This window comes from Trichechus manatus, unplaced genomic scaffold (assembly GCF_000243295.1).
Source record: "Trichechus manatus latirostris isolate Lorelei unplaced genomic scaffold, TriManLat1.0 scaffold00087, whole genome shotgun sequence".
Classification (NCBI taxonomy): Eukaryota; Metazoa; Chordata; class Mammalia; order Sirenia; family Trichechidae; genus Trichechus; species Trichechus manatus.
In genome coordinates this window covers 8,006,566-8,015,695 of record NW_004444023.1, presented here as the reverse complement: position 1 = coordinate 8,015,695, position 9,130 = coordinate 8,006,566, and the positions used below count along the sequence as shown (strand labels likewise).

The window sequence follows — 9,130 nt, the reverse complement described above, 5'->3', positions numbered from 1 at the left end:
AAGCGGCTTTTAAAGACAGAAAAAGGTTTGGAGAAGCTGGAACGGTATAGACAAGGAGAAAGAGCAGGTGGGTGAGCCTAGGTTATATTTGGGCTGGGGACATAGGGGAAAGGCCACCAAAGGTGAAGGCAGTAAAGTTCTGAAGCCAATAGGAAAGTCGGAACAGAATTGTTCAGAAGGCAAGAACAGAATATAGAGTTCAAAAATATTAAGGTCGATAGCTTTTTGCCATCCTTTAGAATTTTCTGTAAGGAAGATTTGTCTTTTCTCCCATTTATTTAGTTATTCAGTATATTTTTAATATTAGTATAGATCATGCATATTTATCTTCTGCTTTGGATTATAATCCATAGCATCATTTATTTTGTTGGCAAATCATTCCAGCTTTAGCCATTGGGAGCTATTGCAGGTTGGCTCCTGTGTCCCTTTGACCAGCTCCCATTCTTTTGTTTTGGAAGCAATTCTTTCCTCTTTGTCACTTCAAGATGCTCCAGGCTCACCTTATTTTTTCCCTGTTGCAGCCCTAAAATCAGCCATTTCTCCATGGAGCCCTGGTTCCTTTTACTGGAGAGTGGTATTAAAAACTGAGAATTGGATAGGGGTAGGCTCATTGCTATCGGGGGTATCATTGTTTCTAGGTCCCCTCCGTGGACACGTCATGGACCAAATTTTGTCCCCCCAAAATATGTGTTGTAAATCCTAACCTCGATGCCTGTGGTTATAATCTCATATGAGAGTGGGTTGTCTTTGTTATGTTAATGAGGTAGGATTAGTGTAGGGTGTGTTTTGAGTCAATCTCTTTTGTGTGTGTGTGTGTTCAAATCCAGTTTTATTAAAATTGTTTTGCAATTTTGGTAGCAGTAGAAAGTCTTTGTGATCACTGGATATGTTAGACATGAGTTTATTTTGGTTTGTTGTGGGTTTAGACGATTGTACTTTCCTAAATCCTCTACCCTTTGTTTCATTATCGAATGGCAAAATGCTTTAAGTTTCTCTATCCACAACAACCTATTATCCATAAAAAAGGAATTTGTAAAATAAGATTGAAAAAATACAATCCACAGATTCAAAATATTCTCTTCAAATATTAAGAACATACAAAGTAAATTAAAGACATCTACATTTAGGCTTCCAGAAAGTAAGGCAGGCTATTTGATGCCTGTATTTTCTTGTTTTTACTTACTGCTAATTACAGTTCAGAGACCAAAGAGTTTCCAAAACCTATAAAACCCTCACTGACATTCCCAGTTCCAATGGAATTAGAGGATAGAATCAGGAAAGCAGTTGATTTTGGTCTTTAAAATCACAAAGAGTTTTTTCTTTAATGGGATTTTTCTTCTGCAGTAGCTCAGGATACTATTTGCATACTTATTGCCTTCTAATTAGCATCTGCCCTACAGTAGATCTAAGTATTGGCTTATTTAAGTGTATTACTGGACAGCAAATGATAAGAGGCCTTCTGTTCAACGCAAAATGTTCAGCGGAACCTAAGTAAAATTTCACAGGGTCTGGTGCTTCTTAGTTGTTCTTTAGTGAACCCAGAGTTGTAAATGGAGTCCTGATTCTCAATTTGCTATGAAATGTCATGGTGAGTTTGTTTTTATGTTCTGTTCTTTGATCAAAGGTATGGCACATATCGAAAGGTGCACTGTACAGGTGAAGGCTCACAGCAGGTTACGTGTGGCTGATATTCTCTACCTGATGTAAGCCAGTGGAATCGTTGATGTAAGCACACTGGTTTTCCCTCAAGATTCTTTCAGACTTCTTGATCATCTCATTGGACTTTTTGTCAGGCCAGGCAAATAGCGTCTCCTTCAGATTTCCCTGTAGCATCTTCAGAAAGCAGTGGGAGTCAGTGTGATCATGAATACGGCTGCCATGTCGTTCACCCCAACACAGAATCATCAGATTAAATTTTCTATTTCCTTGATCAACAAGATTTCGGGTATATCTGTACTGGTCAAACTTAGCATACACTGCACACTCGGCAGGGTCACTGTCGTAGGCTTCCATGACAGCCTGAGCCTCCTCCACATTGACCATGTTGCCAGCGAACAGCTAGTCTAGGATGCTGATCAGATCCACCAGGGTTTGTGGCTTTAGCACCTCGGTTTGCTCCATCCCCCCTAGAGCTGGCCCGTCTCACTGCTGGGCTGTGGTGGAGGCACTGAGTGAGCAGAGGAGCTAGGTGAGGCACTCTAGCTGCCAGCTAGACAGCTACAGATAAACACACACAAATCCCGCAGAATATCGAGTGCCAAAATGTAAAGAATCCCTCACTAAGATATCAAGAGCCCCTGGGCAGCGTGGCGAATCTGGGCTTGCTAAGGATGCACAGCACACACAAATCAAGACCAAATCTGCCTTGAGTCAATCTCTTTCAATTTATAAAAGAGATTAAACAAGTAAGCCAGCAAGCAGAGATACAGAAAGAGATACCAAGCCAAATGAAGATCATCCGGGAGGAGAAGCTCAAAAGAGACAAGGACCTTCCTCCAGAGCTGACAGAGAGAGAGCCTTCTCCTAGAGTTGGCACCCTGAGTTCAGACTTCTAGCCTCCTTTACTGTGAGAAAATAAGTTTCTGTTTGTTCAAGCCACCCATTGGTGGTATTTCTGTTATAGCAGTACTAGATAGCTACGATAGAATTTGGTATTGGAAGTGGGATGCTGCTCTAACAGATACCTAAAATGTGAAAGTAGTTATGGAATTGGGTAATGGCTGGGGGATGAAAGAGTTTTAAGGTGCCTAATAGTAAAAGCCTAGATTGCCTTGAAGAGACTGTTGGTAGAATTATGGATGTTAAAGGCAATTCTGATGAGGGCTCAGAGGAAGTGAGGAGAGCTACAGAGAAAGTCTCTGTCATCTTAGAGAATACATATGGCACAAGCAACAGAATGTTGCTAGACATGTGAACATTAAATGTGCTTCTGGTGAGGCTTTAAAAGAAAATAATGAACTTGTGATTGGACAATGGAGGAAAGGCAATGCTTTTTTTGCAGTGGCAAAAAACTTGTCTGAATTATGTTCAAATGTTTGGTGGAAGGTAGAAGTTGTGAGATTTCTAAGCAAGATCTTAAAGGAGCCACATGACTTCGCCTTGCTGCTTATAGTAAAATGTGAGAGGAAAGAGACGGATTTAAAAACGAACTGTGCAAAATTAAAACAGAACTTAAAGATTTGGAAAATTCTGTTGTACAAACTAAGAACATGTGTCCTGGAATGGCTACACAAGGACATGGCTACATGGTAAAGAGATTAAGCCTCTGACTGATAGATCTAACCAATTACTACAGCAGAACACCCAGCAGCTTAGACTGAAGGGGACAGAGAATGAAAGGAAAGAATGCTGTCTGCCTTTTGGAATTCTATAGGCAAGAAATAGGCCAAAGGAGCTACATCTGTTGTCTTTCAAGAAAAGAAAAGGACCATCCCTGGAGCAACTTGGAGATCAGCAGAGCTGCTGGAAGGAGTATGGCAAGCAGGATCTTCTTGGATTCAAAAGGTGGAACCATGGTATCCTGGATCTCAGGTGGGGCCACAGCCTCCAAGGTTTCAAAAAGTTGGATCTTCGCCAACTCAGTTCCAGAGTGTGGGGTTGTGCAGTGTGATGGATCACTCTTGTGTGGTCTTTCTAGCCATGGTCTTGCAACTCCCACCCAAGTAATTGGGCAGGACTGTGAGATAAGGTAATTTTAGCCTATCAAAGGGATTGGTCAGTTTGCCATCCCTCTGGGCTTGAAGTGAGCCTCCCAGAGGCAGGAAAGAGAAGATCCCATCACCATCAAGGAAGAACATCCAGGAGCCAGCATGTCCTTTGGACCTGGGATCCCTGCACTGAGAAGCTCCTGGAACCAGGAAAGAGAGAGCTGTAACACTGAAGACAGTGAGATCTGGCAGCTGAGGCCTGGAAGCAGGAGATGGCATAGTGGGCTTTCTGGCCCACGGATCGAGAATGCTGAGTGCCTTTGGGCAGAGGCCAAGGGCCAGGGAGAGGTATGCTTGTGAGCACAGCTGGGAAGAAGCTGTCCTGATGGAAGAAATGTATCCTGAGGGTTCTTGAACTTGAATTGTAACCCGTTACTTCCCTAATAAACCCATAATCATGGGCATGGTCTGTGAGTTTTGTGTGGTCATTGCAGTGAATTATCAAACCCAGCAGAGAAGTAGAGAGTGCCATGGGAAGAACTGTATCAGAATGGTAAAGGTGGTGGAGAGAGGAGGCATGTCTGACCCCCACCTCATAGGAGTCAGCCTTGGGATGTTGATCTTGATTCTCCTTCCCCCTTGTGAAGTTAGGAGGTCAGACACTGCCTCCATGCCATTTTTACAGGTTACTGTTAAGACATGCCAGTGAGATGGGGCTTGCTGGAGCTGAGGTGGTGGGGTGGCCACTCAGATGGACTTGGAGAATGGGGCTGCCCAAAGCTGAGGGAGCAGAGCTGTCATCCCAGTGGGTCTGGAAGGCAGAGTTGAGGGCCAGGGAAGAGGAGGAGCCTCCACCCAAAATCCAGACAGCATGGCCAACACCTAGAGGAGGGCAGGAGCATTGCCCAGATCGTCCCAAAGAACAATGGATTATTTTCAAGCCTTGAGAGCTAATGTAAATTGTGCTGCTGGGTTTTAGACTTGCATGGTGCCCATTATCCCTTCTTTCCATTCAGTTTCTCCCATTTGTAATAGAAATGTCTACCTTGTGTCTGTTCCACCATTGTACTTCGGAAACAGATAGCTTGTAGATTCACAGTTCACAGTTGAAGAGGAATTTTGCCCCAGGATGGAATACACCTAAAATCTCACCCATATTTGATTTAGAAGATGAGATTTTGGACTTGGAGTTGACTTAAAACTTTTGGGATGATGTGATGGGGTGAATGTGTTTTGCATGTGGCCACAACATGAATTTTGGGGATCCAAAGGGTAGAATGTTATAGATTGAATTGTGTCCCTGCAAAATGTGTTGTAAATCCTAACCTCTATGCACATAAAATTTTTTTATAACATATAGATATGTTTATAATGAGAAGTGATGAAATCAAATATGTTTTTAATAAAACTTTTATTTAGGAAAAGAATTAGATTTACACAAAAGTTGCAAAGATACTACGGAATTCCCATATAAAACCTTTCATTTTCCCCAATGGTTGAAGTGTCTTTGATGAGTATCCGAAACCACACCTGAAGGTTTATGACTTGTGTAGGGTGGAAGCTGACTATGCCGGGAAGACGCATTACATGATATCAACCTCCTGATATGAACCCTGTGATATCCACCAACCTAAGGAGGGGAGGGCTGCAGCTGAAATATGTAATGAGGCCGTCAGTAAAAGTTCTGGATACTGAAGATCCCTGGACTTCTTGGTTCATAAAAGACATCGATATAAGTGGGAGGATAGCACATCCCTTTTTGGGACATGGAAGTTCCACTTTGAGAACTGTTATGGATTGAATTGTGTTCCACAAAGGTATGTTTTAGAATGCTACCCCGGTACCCATGGATGTAATCTCATTTGGAAATAGGATGCTCTTTGTTATACTAATGAGGCTATATTAGTGTGTTGTTGTTAGATGCTGTCACTAGTCAGTTCCGGCTCATAGCGACCCTGTGTACAACAGAACAAAACACTTCCTGGTTCTGAAACTTCCTGACAATCATTGTTATTCTTGAGCCCATTGTTGCAGCCACCGTGTCAGTCCATCTCGTTGAGGGTCTTCGTCTTTTCTGCTGACCCTCTACTTTACCAAGCATGACATCCTTCTCCAGGGACTGATCCCTCCTGATAACATGTCTTAAGTATGTGAGATGAAATCTCACCATCCTTGCTTCTAAGGAGCATTCTGGCTGTACTTCTTCCAAGACAGATTTGTTCATTTTTTTTGCAGTCCATGGTATATTCAATATTCTTTGCCAACAGCACAATTTAAAGGAATCAATTCTTCTTCAGTCTTCCTTATTCATCGTCCAGGTTTCACATGCATATGAGGCAATTGAAAACACCATGGCTTGGGTCAGGCATCCATTAGTCTTCAAGGTGACATCTTTGCTTTTTTAAACACTTTAAAGAAGTCTTTTGCAGATTTGCCCAATGCAGTGCATCTTTTGATTACTTGACTGCTGCTTCTATGGCCATTGATTGTGGATCCAAGTAAAATGAAATCCTTGGCAACTTCAGACTTTTCTCTGTTTATCATGATGTTGCTTTTTGGTCCATTTGTGAGGATTTTTGTTTTCTTTATGTTGACGTGTAATCCATACTGAAGGCTGTGGTCTTTGATCTTTATAAGTAAGTGCTTCAAGTCCTCTTCACTTTGGCCCGCCAAGGGGATTGGACAGCTTGCTAATAATACAAATAAGGTGCATGGCACTCTTATGGGGGTGGGACCATGCAAAGAAGGTGTGTGGAACCCTAACAAGGGGATTGTTCAGTTTTCCATCCCACTAGGCTTAAAATGAGCCATCCCAGAGGCAAAAGTGGGGACTTGACTACTACTAAGAAGGAGAGACAGGAGTGGAGTGCATCCTTTGGATTTGGGATCCCTATGGCTGAGAACTTCCTAGGCCCAGGCAACAGAGTGAGAGGTGTAACACCAGAGACGGTGAGAAGCAGCTGCAGAGAAATGGTGGCAGCAGAACCAGGAGACCAGCAAGAGACAGCAGGGTGGGCATCCTGGCCCATGGAGAGAGAAAACTGAGCACGTTAGGGCAGGAGACTTTCTGGTGGAATAGGGTGCCTCAGGGAACTTGGTGGAGCTAGGTTCACTGACCGACCCAACAGAGAGAGCTGAGCACCTTCAGACATGAGGCTTGCTGGCTGAGTGGGGTGCCTCTAGGCACTTGTCAGTGGAACTAGGCTTGCCAACCCACAGAGCTAGAGCTGAGTGCCTTCAGGCCAAGGCTTACTGGCAAAGTGGTATGCTTCTGAGTACTTATCGGTGGAGCTAAAGAGCTTTGTAACACTTGCCTAAGAAGGGCAGAGGCTGGCCTGGCTCAGGAGGTTCAGGGCTGGAGGGGCTGAGGGCCAGGGAGAGGCCTGCCTGCGGCACAGCTGAGAAGAGGCTGTCCTGACTGAAGAACTGTATTCTAAGTATTCCTAAACTTGAATTGTAACCTGTTACTTCTCTAATACGCCCCATAACTGTGAGTATAGTCTGAGTTCTGTGTGGCCATTGCAATGAATTATCAAACCCAGCAGTGAAGTAGAGTGTCGTGGGAGGGATGGTTGGTGTCAGAAATAGTAAAAAATTTGGAGAAAGGAGGTATGTCTGACCTCCACTCCATAGGAAAAAGCCTCGGGCTGTTGATCTTCATTCTCCTTTAGCCTTGTGAAATTAGGGGAGGTCAGTCACCACCCTAATGCCATTTTTACAAGAACAGTAACTCAGTCTATAGTTGGAGGTGTGAGAATAGCCAAGACAGACACGACTCACACACACGAACTGGATGAAACAGTGCTTTACTCAACCAGAGAAAGGACAAAGCAAGGTCAGCTTCAGTAGTGGGCTTCTGACCCCCCACGGCCAGCATGTCACTCCCACAGCAGCTGCTGCAGGTATGATGGTCTGCACGCACACCCCCCCCCTTGTGATGCAGAAGACCTCCTTCCCTCCCCAACAGGAAAAGATATAGAAATGGGGTTATCCAGGTGCAATATAATGCACACATTTAGCAAAATGTTGACATATGCTTAGGACAAGAGGGGAGGATGAGCTGATAGGCCACCATCTGCTGTAGGATTTGTTTTGGGTCAAGATACCTAGGCAAGGGAGTTAGCCCACACTCTCATTCCTCCAAAGCAGCCAGGACGACACTTCTGGTCTTAAGCACAAAGTTCATTTGTAGCTCACAGGGAAAGCCAGCAGGCTGTTCTCAGACTGCCCCCTACACATATACTTTGGACTGTAATCTGATAGCATCATTATTATGTTACTAAAATTATTCCAGCTTTAGCCATTGAGTGCTATTTCAGGTTGGTGCCTTGTATCTTTGACATGCCCCCATCCTTTCCTTTTTTAAGCAATTCTTTACTGTCACTTCAAGATGTTTCATGCTAATCTTGTATTCTACCTGTCCCAGCCCTAGAATCACTCATTTCTCCAAAGAGTTCTGATTCCTTTCGGTGGAGACTGGTATTTAGAAGCCAAGATTTGGACAGGAGTGTGCTTACAGCTACTGGGGTGTCATTGCATCTAGGTCCTCCCAGTGAAGATAGCTAATAACCCATATATACACTCATCTATAAGTATTTCTGTATCTGCCTAATAAGATATATACTAAAGTAAATATGAGTTTATACTGTTATATTCCACTCTAATCCAGCACCATAAGGTTCATTATACACTTTCCTCCCAGGTTAGTTGTGGCTTCTTTCTCTGAGGGAAAAATCTGGCTACTGTTATCTAAAATTGATTTATTTATCTCTTCAACCCTAGTATATATTTAAAATAGTTTCAGGATCACTATTCCATGCCTCAAGAAAGTTTCTGGGTGACAATTCCATTCTGTAAACTACTTTCCAATGGCTCATTCACTTCAATGACATAACACAGATTAGTTTATGGTTCACTCATTCACTTTGCAAATCAATATATTAGTTTTCTGTGTGCTAGGAAATATAAAATGATGTAAACCAATGCTCTCCAATATAACCTTCTATAATGATAGAAATAATGGGCATTTCTCTCAATATATACCTACCAGCCATATGAAGAGCTACAAAGTCTTGCTCATTATGTGCAATGTCCAAACTGTTAGGCAACAGTCACATATGGGACTGAACACTTCAAATATGGCTAATGCCATAAGAAAGTAAAGCTTAATTTTGTTTTCTATTTTAACTTTGAAATTTAAATATTCACAAGAACTATAAAGAAATTTATAATCTACTGAGGGAGAAAGATACGAGCATGTTAAAAAAAAAAAAAAATTTGTTTCCTAGGTTGTTTTAGTACCATTACAGGGAGTCCTTACCCCAGGAGTGAGTGGGTGGGACAAATAGTGAAAACATTCAGCTGCCAATCAAAAGGTTGGAGGTTCGAATCCACCCACAGATGCTTCAGAAGAAAGGTCTGACAATCTGCTTCCAAAAGTCAGTCATTGAAAAGCCTTTGGAGCACAGTTCTAATCTGACACA

The 9,130-nt window shown here is 42.8% G+C and overlaps 1 pseudogene; it reads right to left on the bottom strand.

Annotated features, from left to right (window-relative positions):
• Positions 1-1,674: 1,674 nt before the first annotated feature.
• LOC101349461 (cysteine dioxygenase type 1 pseudogene) lies at positions 1,675-2,043 on the bottom strand (annotated as a pseudogene).
• Between the last annotated feature and the right edge of the window lie 7,087 nt (positions 2,044-9,130).